Below are 18,548 nucleotides of genomic sequence, written 5' to 3'. Positions count from 1 at the left end.
ATGACTTACGGGATTAAGCGGGGTGGAGTGTGAACTGTGGTATAAAATGTGGTCCACAATTGGTGGTGGTGCTTCAATGTGTGTTCAATGTGTGGCAGATGCACCACACTGCTGGAGGATGTTGCTGATGTAGGGGGGTGGGGGGAAGGAAGTGAGGTGTGTGGGATTCCCCTATATTTTTTTTTAATAAAGACCTTTTATTTTTTTTAAGATTTATTTTATTTATTTATTTCTCCTCCCTCCCTCCCTCCATTGTCTGCTCTCAGTATCCATTAGCTGTGTGTTCTTCTGCCTGCTTGTATTCTCATTAGGCAGCCCTAGGAACCGATCCTGGGACCTTCCAGAGTAGGAGAGGGGAGATCATTCTCTTGAACCACCTCAGCAGCCTGGTCTGCTATGTCTCTTATTATTTCTCCTTTGTGTCTCTTTTTGTTGCGTCATCTTGCTGCCCCAGCTCTCCACGTGAGCCAGCACTCCTGTGTGGGGCAGCACTCCAGCACATACTTCACGCAGGCCAGCACTCCATGTGGGCCAGCATTCCACATGGGCCAGCTCACCACATGGGCCAGCATGCCTTCACTAGGAGGCCCTGGGCATCATCCTGACCTCCTATATGGTAGACGGGAGCCCAACTGCTTGAGTTACATCTTCTTCCCTCCCCTATATTTTTATGTAAAATTTAGTAACATAAATTTTCTTTAAAATATGTAAACTAATTAATTAATTTTTTAAAAAGATGGGAAGCGGATATGGCTCAAGTGATTGAGCCTCCACCTACCATATGGGACAACCTAGGTTCAATCCCTGGGACCTCCCAGTTAAAAAAAAAAAAGAAAAAAAGCATGCCTGCATGACAAGCCAGTGCCCACACAAGTGAGTCACACAGCAAGATGATGATGCAACAAAAGAGAGATGAAGGGGCGAGTCAAGGTGAGGCACAGCAGAAACCAGGAACTGAGGTGGCGCAGGTGATGAGGAACCTCTCTCCACATCAGAGATTTCCAGGATCAAATCCCAATGAATCCTATAGGAGAAAAATGAGAAGAGCAGACAAAAAGAGAAATAGATACAGAAGATCACACAGCAAAAGACACAGACAAAAAAAAAAAACACAAAAAAATAGCAGGTGATTACAACTGAAAATGGGAGGATTGCATCCAGCATCCAGGTGGAATCTGAGCCTCCTCTTGACATAGAGGTGCAATGGACACAACCAATCCAATGTCCACATAGAAGAGGTGGCATTGGATTGGGAAAAGTGGACATAATGGACAAAGGGTATGGGGAAAGGCAGGAAGAGATGAGAGGTGGAGGCGTCTTCGGGACATGGAGCTGCCCTGGATGGTGCTTCAGAGGTAATCACCGGACGTTGTAAATCCTCACAGGGCCCACTTGATGGAATAGAGGAGAGTATGGGCCATGATGTGAACCAATGTATATGAGGTGCAGAGGTGCCCAAAGATGTACTTACCAAATCCAATGGATGTGTCATGATGATGGGAACGAGTGTTGTTGGGGGGGGGGGGGAGAGGGGGGGGTGGGGGGGTGGGGTTGAATGGGACCTCACATATATATTTTTAATGTAATATTATTACAAAGTCAATAAAAAATAAAAAAATTAAAAAAAAAATAGCAGGGCCAGGAGAGGGGAAAATGCAAAAATAAATAAATAATTTTTTAAAAGTACAGGGGATTCCCATGTGCCTCATCCCCTCCCTCTCCCACAATTTTCCCCATCAGCAGTGTCTTTCATCAGTGTGGTGCATTTGTTGCAGGTTGACGGGCGCATGTTGAAGCATTGCTACTGGCCATGGTCTGTAGTTTGCATTGTGTCTTGCACTTTGTACTGTGCAATATTGTGGGTTTTAGTGGGGTATATGGTGGCCTGTGTCCATCGTTGTGGTGTCATGCCAGGCAGTTCAGATATACCAGGGATGCCTCATGTTGCACCTGTTTTTCCCTCACCCTCCCCTTGGGGCCTCTGGTGGCTGCGGCCTTTATGTCAGTGCTACAGGTTCTTTCATTCCTAGAATGGTAGTGAGTCTGCTTTGGTACATAGTTGCCATCCCCCTTATGCCTGAAGAGATGCTCTTTTAAACAGTTTTATCTATTTCGAAAATTCATGTTTTGTAGGAGTGGTTTTGAAATTGTCTTCTAATCCTAACTCTGTGAATTGGAAAGATTATTTTTCAAGTGAAGCGAATTCATTCTTTAAGTTGACTACAAGAAAACAACTAAAATCTTCTTATATCAAAAAAAAAAACAAAAACAACAGCATGGTACTAGCATAAAGACAGACACTTCAATCAGTGGAATAGAACTGAGAGTCCATAAAAAACCCTTACCAGTACAGCCAACTGTTTTTTGACAAACCTACCAAGTCAATGTCAAGGGACAAAACAATCTCTTCAACAAATGGTGCTGGGAAGCGAATTTGGCTCAACTGATAAGAGCATCTGCCTACCACATGGGAGGTCCAGAGTTCAAACCGAGGGCCTCCTGGCCCGTGTGGTGAACTGGCCCACACAGAGTGCTGATGCGCACAAGGAGTGCCATGCCACACAGGGGTGTCTCCTGCACAGGAGAGCCCCACACGCAAGGTGTGTGCCCCCACAAGGAGAGCCGCCCCATGCGAGAAAAGTGCAGCCTGCCCAGGAGTGGCACCATGCACACAGAGAGGTGACACAGCAAGAGGATGTGGATCAAGATGAGAGGATGTGAAGAGATAGGAACAATTATTCACTGTTGGTGGGAATACAGAATGATACAGTCACTATGGAAATCTGTTTGGCCGTTCCTAAGGAAGTTGAATACAGACTTGACACGGGACCCAGCAATACCACTACTAGGTATGTACCCAGAAGAACTGAGAGCAGTGACATGAACAGACATCTGCACATCAGTTTTAATAGTGACATTATTCATGATTACCAAAAGGTGGAAACAACCCACGTGTCTATCAACCGATGAATGGATAAACAAACTGTGGTGTATTCACACAATGGAATATTATATAGCTGTAAGAAGAAATGAAGTCGTAAAATATATGACAACAGGGAAGTGGACTTGGCCCAATGGATAGGGCGTATGCCTACCACATGGGAAGTCCGCAGTTCAAAAACCCTGGGCCTCCTTGACCCATGTGGAGCTGACCCATGCGCAGTGCTGATGTGCACAAGTGCCATGCCACACAGGTGTCCTGCGTAAAGGGTAGCCCCACGCTCAAGGAGTGTGCCCCGTAAGGAGAGCCACCCAGTGTGAAAGAAAGTGCAGCCTGCCCAAGAATGGCACCACACACATGGAGACCTGACACAGCAAGATGATGCAACAAAAAGAAACACAGATTCCCAGTACTGCTGATAAGGATAGAGGCGGTCATAGAAGAACACACAGCGAATGGACAGAGAGAGCAGGCAACTGGGGGGGAGAAATAAATCTTTTATAAAAAAGGTTAAAAAAAAAGTGTATGGGAAGCGGACTTGGCCCAGTGGATAGGGTGTCCATCTACCACATGGGAGGTCCGCGGTTCAAACCCCGGGCCTCCTTGACCCGTGTGCAGCTGGCCCACGTGCAAGGAGTGTGCCCCATAAGGAGAGCTGCCCAGTGCAAAAGAAAGTTCAGTCTGCCCAGGAATGGCACTGCACACATGGAGAGCTGACACAATAAGACGATGCAACAAAAAGAAACACAAATTCCCGTGGCACTGACAGCAATAGAAGCAGACAGAGAAGAACACGCAACAAATGGACACAGAGAACAGACAGTTGGGGGAGAAGGGGAGAGAAATAAATAAAATAAATCTTTCAAAAAAAAGTATATGACAACATGGATGAATCTGGAGGACATTATGTTGAGCAAAGCAAACCAAACACAAAAGGATAACTACTGTATGATAGTGTTACTATGAACCAAATACATTGTGTAATATATTGTATGATTCGAAAAAAATGTATATGTATCCAATACATTTAATTGAGAAATGTATGTTTTTATTCAACTTTTTTTAAAATTATTGTTTATATTTTCAATTTGAAAAATTTAAAAAATTTTAAAAATATATGTACCCCATTCTCCCTCCCCACAGCCCTTGGTAACCTCTAATCTCCTTTCTGTATCTATGAACTTGTTTATTCTAGGTATTTCATGTAAGTGGAATCCCACAATATCTATCCTTTTGTGTCTGGCGGATTTCATCCAACATGATTATGAACATTGCTCATGCTCCATCTCCACATATAAAACAGATTAAAAGCAGAGTCATAAAAATGGTTAAAAAATAAATAAAAAAACAGAGCCACCCTGCTTGAACTCTACCATGCCCACTCAGCTCTTCTTTAGCTTCCAAGAGACCTTTCTGTTACACTAGGGCCCAGCAGAAAAGTTTGAGAACCACAAGACAGATTTCAAACACAGCATCATCGGGACTTCAAAGTCAAAAAGATCCAAATTGGAGTCCCCCTTCTGCCACTTTCTAGCTGCATGAACCTACTCTCTTCCTGAGAGTCTGTTTCCACATCTGTAAAATGGCAGTAGTAGATCCTAGGAGCAAGGCAGTTCTGAGGATTAAATCAGTCATATACAGTAATGTACAGCATGTACAGTAATATAATAATATTCCTGGCACATAAGAGGCATACAATGCTATTTTCCTTATAGGACCTCCCTCTGTGACCTGGCTTCTGCCTACCCACTTCCTAGCTTTGCCTTTTGCTGCACTCCCCAAGCAAGCCCCAAACCTCTTAACACAGACTTGCTCAACTACTCACAGTCCCATAATCATGGCATGCTGTTTCACACTTCTAAGTCCTAGATCACGCTGATTTATCTGCTAGAAATTCTCACCCACCCATCTGCCTGACAAATACTTTTTCACCCCCTCCATTATATCCCATTGCCCTTATCTCTTATCATATCACATTTTATTGTATTGATTTGTTTACATGTCTATCTCCCTACTTCAAGAGAATGGGGACCATGTCTACTTGTCTTTGTATCCCCAACACCTAGCACAAAGCTTAGAAGATGGTAGATATCCCATTAATGTTGGCTAATTGACAATAACAGAAAGCAAATGGTGAGACAACATCCTCATATTTCAATAGTAAGTTCTCAACACTTACACTAATAATGCAAGCATCTTTTGAAATGCCACTTTGAGTGATAAAATATCCTATCGGAAATCCTGGTATACAGTACTTTTTTTAGTCTTCCATATCACGACACCACATTACCAGCATATTCTCAATAATTCTAAGTAAAAATACGTTTTAAATAAGAGCGTTATAAAGCACTTCACATCAAGCAATAATATCATCATCCACTTAGGTTTAAATTAAAATCAAGTCACAAAAAATAGCATACAACTTCAAATGTCTATTAAAAATACTTCTGAAAGGAATTTAAAAATTAAGTCATGTTATTTCAGATGCCAAACCTACCAGTATATGGACAGATCAGTTGCATTCCTTTCTTCAAAAAAATCAGCTTGTTCTTTTCATCATTATTTGATGGATCCTAAGATTTTACACAAACTTTTATATATGCTTCTGTTTTGTTTAAAAAAAGACCTGTTAAAACATTTTAAAATCTTAAGAGATTTGACTAAATGTTATAAATCAAATGTCACAAAATAAGCACTTTATCTTTTTTATGGTTTATATTTTAGACTGTACACTTTTATCAATTTTTGGTTACATTATCTTATAATCTTTATAATCTTTATTTTATAAAACTTTTCTTCAAAGACTTGAATATGCCATCATTCTCAACACGATCTACTCTAAGCTTCAATTCATACCTGAAATGTTCACACTACACACAAACTATCACACACACACACCATGCTTTAACTACTGAATATAAGAATTTGCCTTCTTTAATAATATACAAGGTGGGATATAAAATCCACTTAGCTTCCTAAAAATTACCCTAATATAAGTCTTTATAGGGAAACAGGTGTAGCTCAGTGGCTGAGCACCTGCTTCTCATGTACAAGGTCCAAGGTTCAATTCCTGGTACCTCCTTAAAAAAAAAAAAGACTTTATTACTTAAAAGTGATAATAAAATTGACTGTGGTGAGGGTTGCACAAGTCAGTGAATTTACTAAAAACCACGGAATGGTACCCTTTAAATGGTTGAATTGTAAGGTATGTAAATTATATCATAATATACCTGTTATCACAAAAAAGTGATACTAAAATATTTCTGATACTTTTAATGCAAAACTTCCTGTTTATGAGGGCTGGCTCTCAAAAGAAGGTATTAGTGTAACCAGGAAATACTGAGCAAAAATAAGCAGAGATGAAAGAGTACAATTCATCCTATTTAGTACCTCATGTCCTGAGATCATACAAATAATACCAAAAAAATTCCTCATTGGCAGCTGTGTTGAGCAACACCCTCAAGTTTCTTCAGTTGAAGGGACAGGGTTTCTTGGTAAGGTACACTTTTTTCCATTAGGACAAAGGGACTCCTCAAAGGTTTTGTGTGCAACTTTAATTATCAAAAGGCTAATACCTGACACACAGATCAATAGAACAGATCAGTAGAGAACCCAGAAACCAACCCACAAACTTTGCCCAAGTGATTTCTTGCAAAGGTGCAAAAGCAATTCAATAGAAGGATAGCTCTATCGACAAATGATGCTGAAGCAACCGGACATCCTTAGGCACACACACACACACAAAAGAGAAAGAGAGAAAACCTCAACCTAAACCTCACACCTTATGCAAAATTAATTCAAGATTGATCACAGACTTAAAGGTATAAAGTGACACAATAAAACTTTTAGAGGAAAGCATCTGAGAACATCTTTAGGATTTAGGGCTCTGCAAAAAGTTTTAGACTTGACACCAAAATAAAAATCCATAAAAGGAAAACTTGATAATTGACCTTCATCAAAATGAAAAACTTTTGCTTTGTGAAAAACTCTCCTAAGAGGGCAAAAGCACAAGTTACATTCTGGGAGAAACTATTTGCCAACCTGAGTGGCAGCAAAGGACTAGAATCTAAAAATATACAAAGAACTCTGAAAACCTAACAATGAAAATACAAACAATCCAATTAGATAATGGGAAAAAGAGGATTCATTTTACCAAAGAGGATATATAGATGGTAAATAAGCACATGCAAAGATGGTTGATAAACAGCACTAGCCATTAGAAAAATGAAAATAAAAACCACAATGAGATATTACTACATACCTATCAGAATGGCTAAAATAAAACAGAGTGAAACCAAACCACCAATGCTGGCATGGAGGCAGAGAAACTGAATCAATCATTTATTGTTGATGGGAATGTAAAATCATACAGTCACTCTGGAAAACAGTATGGCAAGTTTCTTTGCAAAACTAAACATGCAACTACCATATGGCCCTATAATCACACTCTTGGGCATTTATCCCAGAAATATGAAAACTGACCTGCACAAATAAAACTACACATAAAATGTTCATAGCAATCTTATTTATAATTGCCCAAAACTGAAAATTATCCAAATGTCCTCCAGCAGAGTGAATAAACAAACAGGGACATCCATACCATAGAACATGACTCAGCAATAAAAAGGAATAAACTATTGATACATGCAACAATCTGGATGGATCTCAAGAGAATTTTGTTGAGCAAAGGAAAAAAAAAACCAACAATCCCAAAAGGTTATATACTATATGATTCCATTTCTATAATATTAATGAAATAACAACTTTAAAGTAATTGAGAACAGATTAGTGTTTACCAGGGATAAAGAATAGGGGGAGAAGGATGGAATAGCTATAAAGCAGCAGCATAAGTGAGCCCTGTGGTAATGGAAGTATTCTGTATCTTAACTGTGAATCTGCACAGCTGATAAAAATGCATAGAACTACACACACACAAAAATAAGTGCATGTAAAACTAGTGAAAAATGAATAAGCTCTGTGGATTATACTGATGTCAATATCCAAGATTTCCAGAAGGTCTTTTCTCCCTAGAGTCTTTGACAAAGTCAAAGCTAAAAAGAGTAGAGGTTTAAGTAAGATTTTTTTTTAAGGAGGTAATGGATTGAACCCAGGACCTCATACATGGGAAGTAGGCACTCAACTACTGAGCTACATCTGCTCCCCAATGAGAGCTTGTTTTTCATTTGTTTGTTTGTTTTTAGGAGGTACCAGGGATCGAACCCAGGACTTTGTAAATAGGAAGCAGGCACTCAACCATTTGAACTACATCTGCTCCCCCAAGTTTAAAAAAAAAAAAATCAGCAAAGAGAAATCAATCTTAGTAACCTATCTAGCCCCTCCACTGGTAAAAGTAGACATTTCTAAAAATATGACCCAGGATGTTATCTAATTATGATTAAGAGACCTCACTAGATATTTGTGTTTAGATTGCCTAACCTCTGGTAATTATGAATTCATTATGAAAAATGCTCATGGTACTGCTCTTGACATTTTTCATGCAGGTAATCACAATCTTAAAAAAAAAGACAATTTTCAGGGTTAAACTTCAAATTACACAAAACTAAGCAAACAAAAGTTTAAAGCCTGATAGCACCTTTGCATTACTAAACTATTCCCTCCATCATAACATATAAACTTTCTTGACAAAAATTATTCTATACTTTTTTTTTAATATTTGGAAATTAGCCTAAGTTTAGGCTTATGATTCCACAGGACTTAGAATAATAGTAACTGACAAGGAGGAAAAAACTGAACTTCCCAATATAGTTAAAATATATGGTATTAATTAATTTTAAAGGGAATATAATTCAATTTCTGTTTCAAAATATTTTAAAGAATGAAGAGTGAGGTGCCTCTTTGCCCCCAAATAACATTATAAATTGTATGTCCTTAAATCTGTAGGATGGATAAGACCTTAAGAACAATTACATCCTACACTTTGACTTATTGGACTTACTCCACTCAGCTAACATGGAGTTGAAGAAGGTCAACCACCACAACATGGAGCCTAGAGTGTCTACAACTAGAAGCGGGAAGAGTGCATCCAGTACCCATGTGGAATCTAAGCCCTCACTTGACATAGGTGTGCAATGGACACAACCAATCCAATGTCCACAGAGAAAATGTGGAATGGGTGTGGGAACGGTAGCCATGGGGGCTGCTGGGTGTGGGGAACGGGAGGAAGAGATGAGATGTGGAGGCGTTTTCGGGACGTGGAGTTGTCCTGGACAGTGCTTCACAGACAATTACGGGACACTGTAGATCCCCCCCAGGGCCCACTGGATGGAACGTGAGAGAGTCTGGGCTATGATGTGGACCATTGACTATGGGGTGCAGTGATGCTCAGAGATGAACTTAACAGGTGCAATGGATGTATCACGATGATGGGAGAGAGTGTTGCTGTGGGGGGAGTGGGGGGCGGGGGCGGTGGGGTTGAATGGGACCTCATATATTTTTTTTAATGTAATTAAAAAATAATAATAATAAATAAATATTTTTAAAAAAGAACAATTACAATTAAAATAATAAAATGTAAAAAAATAAAATAAAATAAAATGTTTTGTGGATGAACTGCACTCTTTTAGCAAATTCTGTTAAGTAAAATACCACAGATAAAAGTGTTTTATAAAACGATACAGTACCTTTGGTTCAAATTGTGACAACAATAGAACAAATGAACATATACATGTAAATAAAAAGTTTATCTTTTAAAAATTGATTACTCCATAAAACAAATGTATATCTCAGGGAACCTGGTAAGTTAATTTGTAAGTAATATTTCTTTACCTTCAATTCAAAACCATAGGATAACCCACTTTGATTTTGTTTTACATTTCCTTGGAAAAGAATACACATTTTGAACTGAACTTTTTGAAATCAATGCAAGTTTTCTATATTAAATAACTCAATTAAAAGACATTCAATCAAAATAGTTGTAATTTTTATTGGACCAAATTAAAATACAAAAGTTTAAAGCTTGAAGTAATTCTAAGCTAAGATATTTAGAAACTGCAATTATCAGTTCTGATCTAAGAGGATCTTAAAAAAGAAAGTACCCCCCCAAACATATTTCCATACACAAACAAATCAGTGGGGTCACTAGGTGAAAAAAAAATTATAACTACCTTTAAGTAAATGTGAATTTAAAATGGTTTAAGGAAGAGATCGGGTGTGGCTCAAGCAGTTGGGCACCTGCCTCCCACATGGGAGGTCCTGGGTTCGGTTCCTGATGCCTCCTGAAAAAACAAACAACAGGCAAAACAAATGAAAAAACCACATGGAACACTAGCTTCCCACATGCAACATCCTGGGTTTAATCCCAGGCCCCCAGTACCTAAAAAAATAAAATAAATGAAGTAAAAGAAAAGAAAATGGCTTAAGGAGAAGATAAAATAAATGGTAGTCCTCTGTAATATTTTAAATACTCATACTAACACCCTACATTTTCACCTGGTATTTTAATAAAAATCAGATATGACTTGATTTCTGCTTAAGTAGAAGAAATGAAATAATACCAAAAGAAACTAATATCATTCTTTTCTAAAAAGCATTGTTTTATTCTCAAATGGTTGATCACAGTTCATTTTGATCATGTAATTACTCACTACTAAACTAAGCACCTTTATCCACTAAAAACCTTAGTATAAATCCACCTATTCTATGTTTTAAAAATAAGTTGAAACTCCCTAGATATTTTATTTAAAGTCCAAAATGTAGCAGACATTTGTTTTCCTTAGAAAGAAAAATAAGAGTGCTATAACTAATTATTTTTTAAGCATTTGTCTCACATTGAGAACTTTCTGTATTAATCTTTTTTCTCCTGTTAACCTTTATTACAAAATTACTACCATATGATCTAATATATTAAGGACTTTCAATAGCTATCTTTAAAAAATTAAAGCACATTTAACACAATTTACTACTATTACATATCACATTCGTAAGGTAGAATATATTCCACTGAGTCCTATCTCGTTACAAATAGTGCTATTGATGACTAAAAGAAGGAAAAAGCATTCATTAATTACACAAAGTAAAATAAGATTTTACTTTCAAAATAAATAATGAAATAACTGAAAGGCAACTGGGCCTATTGCTATCATCAAATTATAACCATATAGTTATAAATTTATAACACAGCACAGCTATAAATTTTTAACAAACCATAGCTATAAATTCATAGCATTTCATTTATTTAGCATCATTGGGTTCTCTGGATACATAAATTTTTCAGCTACTTCAGCCATTCTTTTTTTTTTTAGTTAGGCCAGTAAAAAGAATTTATTTGGGAAATGAGGGAAAGAACAGTGCTTGCTGAGAAATGGAAGAGAAAGATGGAAATGCACACCAAGATTTGGTGCCAGCCCCTCTAGGCAGAGAGAGCCACTTCAACCGATCTTAACTCTTTTTTTAATTAAAGTACCCTTTCAGAATTTGATGAAAGCTAAACAGAAAAACACACATATTCACCAAATTCTCTGTTCAATTTTAAGAGGCTTTATATAGCACCTCTAGCCATGGAACTCAGTAAGAACTTGAGATAATCAAACCTACCTGCACACGCACTTTTTTCTTGTATAATTTTCACCATTTTTATAATTAACAGCCTAAAATACACCTCATTCTTTCATATCTTGAACAGAACATAAAGATCACAATCTAACCTTCCCTGATGAGTCAGGATCATTTTGAGCATCAATCATTTTACCTGCTTTGACAATGTGACATCCTCAGCATCAAACGAGGCAAGAAGAGGTATTTGCCCCCAAATTAAATGGCAATAGGTGACTATCCACACCTCCACACTCCCACCAAAGAACTTAAATGTTTGTAAAGCTTTTATGTCTCTTTCATTCTGGCTGTCAGCTGTCATTACGCCTCCTCCTCATTTTAATTCTTTTTTTTTTCTTCCTAATCTGCTAGGGAGCAGGCCTTCAATTCGTGGAATAAATAACCAGATTCATTAAAACTATAAATAAAAGAGCATCTAAGAGCATGAGATTTAGTACATGAACATCTCTTCTGGCTCTTCATTAGCCATTTTTGTTCCCTTCCCCAGATCTTAGCTGTGTTCCAAATAGTTAACCAGATTTGATTTTTTAACCATTAAAGCAGCAGAACTTGGATAGTCACTTTGTCCTTTTTCAAAATTCCACAGGGTGCTTAAAAAGAAATTAAATGTCTGCTATTAGTTTTACCATATGGTTAGATTACTTTAAAGAAGAACACAGAAAATTATCAAGTTTGGGAACAAATATAAGTAGTCTTACCACAACTCTGTGAAATAAGAGAATCATATCTTCACCTAGTAAAATCTAATCAGAAATTTAGTAATTGCAAAAATGTATCAGTAGGGAAGCAGACTTGGCTCAACTGATAGAGCATCCGCCTACCACATAGGAGGTCCAGGGTTCAAACTCCGGGCCTCCTGACCCGTGTGGTGAGCTGGCCCATGTGCAGTGCTAATGCGTGCAAGGAGTGCTGTGCCACGCAGGGGTGTCCCCCCACGTAGGGGTGTCCCCCGCGTAGGGGAGCCCCACATGCAAGGAGTGCGCCCCATAAGGAGAGCCACCCAGCGCGAAAAAAGTGCAGCCTGCCCAGGAGTGGCCCCACACACACGGAGAGCTGACGCAGCAAGAGGACGCAACAAAAAAAAAGAGATGCAGCTTCCCAGTGCTACCGGTAATGCAAGCAGATGCAGAAGAACACACAGCAAATGCACAGAGAGCAGACAATGGAGGGGAAGGGGAGAGAAATAAATAAAATAAATCTTTAGGAAAAAATGTATCAGCAATAGCTTTACAAAGATGAAAAGGCAAAAGTTTCTAAAAGAAGAGCAATTAATTAAGAAGGACAGTAATTCACATCCTAGAGTAGCAAAACTGACAAAGCACTATTGGAAAACAGCATAAGATTTGAAATATCTTTTAAAAGACGTTATCAGAGTTTACTATATTTATATTTAAACCTTGATGGCTTCTCAAGTCAAGTGGGGGAAAGAAGAATTATTCAACAAACGGTATTATGACAAAAGGTCAGCAACCTGGAAAAAGGGTTGTTAGATCCTCACCTCATATATTACACCAGGAAATATGCCAAATGAAATCTTATTTACATGTTAAAAATGTAAACCATAAAAGTACTAGAAGAAACCATGGGATAATTACTTTGTAATCCTGACCTTCCAAACCAGGACAGAAAATTCAAAAGCCATATAAAAATATGATAAATTAGAATAAAAAACAAATATTTCTAAATGACAAAAATCTACCATAGTCAAAACAAAAATGCAACTTACAAATATGTAAAAAGCATTTACCATACAAGTTACAGGCAAGGGAAGAATTTCCCTTTTAAAGATTTCCCACAAATCAGTAAAAGCAAAAATTTTCAACCTAATAGATAAATGGACAAAGGATATACGCAAAAAAATTCATGGAAAAGAAAATATGAATGACTTTTAATTACAGGAAAAGATTGTCAGCCTCATTCTAATAAAAGCAACTCAAATTATAACCACTGCACACAATATTTCACCTATCAGATTAGCAAAATCCACAAGTATGATAATACATCATTGGCCAAGCTGTGGAGAATAGGCATTCTCACATACTAAATGGGAATGTAAATTAGAACAACTTCCATAAAGAGCAATTTGGCAATAGCTATCAAAATTGTTAACAGCATATATTCTTTGACCCAGCAATTCTATTCCTAGGAATTTATCCTACACATATATTCCCACAAGCAGAATTGTTCAGTAATATTAACAGAATGTAAACAGGCTAAATATACATTACTAAGTAACTGGGTAAATAAAGTACAGTGCATCCATATAATGGAATGCTATGCAAGGAGCGGGTATAGATCAGCGGTTGAGCGCCACCTGTGCATGTATGAAGTCCTGGGTTCTATTCTTGGTACCTCCTAAAAAAAAAAAAAGGAAAGAAAGAAAAGAAATGCTATGCAACCTTAAAAAAGAATGAGAATGCCCTTTATGCAATTATATAAAACAATCTCCAAGCCATATTGTTAAGTGAAAAAAACAAGGTACATGAAAGATGAGAATATGCTACCATTTGTGTAAAAAAAAAAGAAAAAGTATACAAATACATATTTGCTTATATATTCATAAAATCCCTAGAAAAATACACACACAAAAACTGAAAATATTGGTGTTCTCCAGGGAGAAGACGTCTATGATTAAAGAACACATTGATGAGATGTTCTCAGAGAAAATCTCTCATCTATCTACCTGTGTCCATGTATATTATTCTAAGACGTGGATCATCACAACCAAGGAGGATGAACATCTCTCTGGACTTTGATACTTTAAGTTCAAAACACTTCCCAAAGGGATAAAGTTTAATCATTAAACCAACCTAAATGCCATCACAAGGGAGCAAGGAGACAAATCTAGAAGGAGAGGCAGTCCAAAAGACAACTGGACCGGCCCCTTTTGGTGTCATTTAAAGAAAAAGGGGGACTGCACTTGATTAAAAGAGACATAAAAATATGACAATCCAAAAAATTAAAATTAATAAAAGATACATAGATCACACACACAAAAATTAAAAAGACAGAAAAATTTTTAAATATATGACAATCAGAATTTGTGGTCCTAGATTGGATTCTGGTTTGGGTATTTTGGGGATAGTTGGGGAAATCTGCTTATGAACTGGGTAATAGGTAAAATAAAACATTATTGCTATGGAAAGATGGGGATTATTAACTGAAAAATACAGGTTACAAAACAGCATGTATAGTGCAATTTTATTTTGGTAAAAAAATGCATATGTGTAGAAGAAATCTAAATATATGCTAAAATATTTACAGTGGTAATTCTCTAGTTGTTGGAAATTGGTGTTTCTTTTATTTTTGCCTATCTGAATTTTCTAACCTTGTTTTACAATGAATTTTACTGTTTTTGTAATAGTAAAAATAAAAAACTAAGAAAAGAAAAAGGAAAATCAAGGAGTTGAACCCCACTGAATGAGGGAAGTTTGAAGTGTTAGCCAAAAAAAGAGAGAGAGAGACTCACAGTTTTAATTTTCCAGCTGCTGCTTAAACAATGGGAGTTTACTGACAATTATCTGCAAGACTGTTGTATTCCAAGGTTAGCTGCTGGGCATCTTTGGTTCTTGACTTTTCTGTCACATGGCAATGCACATGACAGCATCTTCTCTTTTCTCTTCCAGTTTTTCCCTTGACTTTCAGCTTCTGTCTGCTCTCAAAAGCCTCTCTCTCGGTCTGAATTTCGTTCTCTGCATAAAGGACTCCAGTAATCCCGATTATAGCCCAAATTATTCAAGTAGGCCACACCTAACCTGAAATTAACATCTTCAAGGGATCCTATTTCCAATGGCTCCACACCAACAGAACCAGGGGTTTGGACCTGAACTTGCCTTATGGGGGAACAGGATTCAATCCCCAACACTCGCCATAGGACAGAAAATCCTATCTAAAAATAAAAAGGGGAACACAGGGAAGAAAGTAAGAGTGTAAAATTAGAGTTTACAAAAAAGAAATTCCAGATATTTGCTATGGCTAAAGATCATGTTAATTTGCTAGGAAGCCTACTGAAACAAAGAATAAAGAGCCATGACTCAACACAAACAGAGAAAAGGCAGATATAAAATATAAAAAGAATGCCATTTCTTCCTTTACAGTGTGTGTGGCAAGCTGTTGGACAACGTTACTGTCAATACTCCTCCGAGGCAAACACAAGCTCCAAGGTTCAAGAACGAGCATGCTGCACTAGAACTGGCCTTTAAAAAAAACTCTAGATACATGACAACATGGATGAACCTTGAGAATATTATGTTGAGTTAAACAAAACAAACAAAAAGGGGGATAAAAACCCTAGAACCTCCAAGTTTGCAAAATCTAGTCACGCCAAACAGTTGTCTCTCAATTTTGCAGTGTCATCTACCAAAATAGCCCTCTACACATACCCTAGAGATTAAGTTCCTCAGAATCAGAAAATAAATCTCCACTCATATAATACCTTCTCAATTGATTGAGGCAAATTAAAAATTACCAAAACAAGGCTATCAAGGAAATGAGTCGATAAATTAAGGCACGCGGGGTGAGGGGGTGAGAGGGGTGTTGGACACATAAGAACTGTGCCAGAATACTCTGCCTAAAGAAAACAAATGATACTCATTACTCTTATATTGAAAACTCACTATGTGCCAAGTGCCTAAGTACTTTTCGTGCATAGTCACATTTGATACTCAAAAAAAAGCCTCAAACACTCAGATCCTGACAACTCTTCCGCTTCCTCCTCTGCTCACTAAAGAAACCCAATAAATATGGACAAAACAGTTCACATTCAAATGATCTGAATGAAAGAGAAAAGTTTTAATCAGCCTGTCCTAATAATTCCCTAGGAGTCAGAGAACAGAATTTGGGGGAAAGTAGCACAGTATCAAAGAAGGTTCCGGTAAGCAGGTGGGGCAGAGGAGGAGCTGAAAAGGAGGAAGGGAAGGAGGAACTGAAAAGGCGGAGGATGAGGAGGGAGGAGCTGCCAAGAGGAAGAGGGAAGAGGAGGGGGCATGGGGAGGGAGGAGGAGTTGAGAGCGCGCGGGAAAGGCGGGGAGCTGAGCGGGAGGCAGAGGAGCGAGAAGGTCGGAAAGAGGGTTCACGGAAAAATTGAGAACGAATCCACCAAGTGGGAGACGTTCAGGCTCCTTGATTGAAAGGGCATGAGACAGACCCACAGAGAGAGCACTGGCATTCTGGGTCAGAGTCGAAGAGCTCCCGGCCCTGGTGTGCCCCGTGCCCCCCTTGAAGCCCCCGCCCCCCCGCCCCCGCACATCTCCCTTCTTTCCTCTAGTCCTCACCTTGCCGGCTGTGCAGTCACTCTGTCCGTGACGGGAGCCAGTCCCGGGAGGGGGCGGGGGAGGTAGTAGTCGTGCAACGGGCGGCCCGAAGCCCCAGGAACAGTCTCAGCCCTAGCAGCCATCTTGCCCCCCGGCGAGGACGGGCGAGGGGCGCCCTAGGTTGACCCCCCACACACAGAAACCATGAGCACTCATTGTGGGAGCCGGCTCAGGTGCTCTGGGACGCACGCGGGCGAGATGGGGACGAGTGGAAAGGGAGAAGTGGAAACGACAGGGAAGAACTGTAGACCGGCTGGGAGAGGGGGGTGTGGACTAGAACTCCCGGGAAGGCCACTTGGCCAGGCCGGACAGATACCAGCGGGGAACACAGGTGCCAACGCGCGGAACCGGGTTTGTGAACGCGGGAAGTACGCATGCGTGCTGGCGCCCGCCACGCCTCCTTCCTCCCGCTCTGTCGTACCACCCCCCCCGCCCCCCACCACCAGTCTTTTGCCGGGGTGCTTTCCGGCTGCCGAGGCTGCCTGGCAGAACCCGGGTAAATGGGGTAGGGGACGGGGAGAGGCTGTCTGTGAGGTCTCAGGACCACCGGTTTCGCTTGCTCTCTCTGACGCCGCTCTCAGTCCCAAAGCTGCGGTGCTCCCGCCTCGCCATCTTCATTTCTGGCCTCCTGGAGGCCGCAGGGGCCGCTAGGCCAGTGTGGTTTTTTTGGCGCTTGAAGGCAGCCAATCCGATTTTCATGTTCCGTGAGTGTAACAAGCACACCAAGGGTTTCAAGGACTTTGGGCGGTTAAAAGGATGTAAAGCTGCTATTTCTGGCTAGTCTTGCACAATTATTTATTTGTTTATAAGCAGTTTTATTGAAATATGCTCACATACCATATGACCTATCCAAAGCGTATAATCAATGGGTTTTAGTATAATCACAATGTTGTACATTCATCATCTCAAAAAATTTTAGAACAATTTCATTTCTCCAAAAAGACTCCACGCCCCTTAGCATTCTTTCCCCAACCCTACATAACCACTAATCTAATTTCATCTTTATAAATTGTTTTATATTTACATTTTATATAAATGGAATCATACAGTATGTAGTACGCTGTGTCTGGTCTCCACTTACTATAATGTGGGGGTTTTTGGTCTGATATGAACATCTTGTAGTAGTAACCATTTATTCAACTTCAAAGAAAAACGGTCTTATATATGCAATTTTACCCATATTCATATTTCACGTAATATATTTTGTTCATAATAGCACAGTCATGCACTATTTATCATTTTGTGTCTGGCTTGCTTTACTCAACATAATGTCCTCCAGGTTCATCCATGTTGTCATATGTTTCACGATTTCATTTCTTACCACTGCATAATATTCCAACATGTGTATATACATGATCCATTCATCAGTTGAGGGACACCTGGGTTGTTTCCAACTTTTGGCTATGGAATAATACAATGAACATCAGCGTGCAGATGTTTATAGCAGGGGAAACAGATTGAGAGGTGAGGAATTTTCTTTTTTTTTTTATTATTGAAATACTGAAAATGCTCTAATAATGACTGAAGTGATGAATACACAACTATGTGATTATAACAAATACCATTGATTATCACTTTGGATGAACTGTATGTTTAATATATATCAATAAAATTGATTTATTTTAAAAATTTAGTGATGAAGAATAGCCAGAAATAGCAGTTATATACAGCAGGGGAAACAGAGACTGAGAGGTGAAGAATTTTCTTGTTTGTCTGGTTTTTGT

The 18,548-nt window shown here is 38.9% G+C and overlaps 1 long non-coding RNA gene across 3 annotated transcripts in view; it reads right to left on the bottom strand.

Annotated features, from left to right (window-relative positions):
* The window catches only part of LOC131277268 (uncharacterized), a 175,114-nt gene extending 157,918 nt beyond the window's left edge, over positions 1–17,196 (bottom strand). Inside the window, exons 1-2 of one of the 3 annotated variants that reach the window (XR_009184446.1) lie at positions 16,786–17,149; positions 9,865–10,176 (exon numbers count right to left, since the gene is read on the bottom strand). This is a non-coding gene — a long non-coding RNA (uncharacterized lncRNA). Of the gene's footprint in view, positions 1–5,438; positions 5,560–9,864; positions 10,177–16,785 lie in introns of those variants that run through there. The other 2 variants (XR_011648016.1, XR_011648017.1) reach the window with 2 other exon arrangements.
* Positions 17,197–18,548: the final 1,352 nt, after the last annotated feature.

Source organism: Dasypus novemcinctus, chromosome X (assembly GCF_030445035.2).
Source record: "Dasypus novemcinctus isolate mDasNov1 chromosome X, mDasNov1.1.hap2, whole genome shotgun sequence".
NCBI classification, from domain to species: domain Eukaryota; kingdom Metazoa; phylum Chordata; class Mammalia; order Cingulata; family Dasypodidae; genus Dasypus; species Dasypus novemcinctus.
This window is presented reverse-complemented; position numbering and strand designations above follow the sequence as displayed.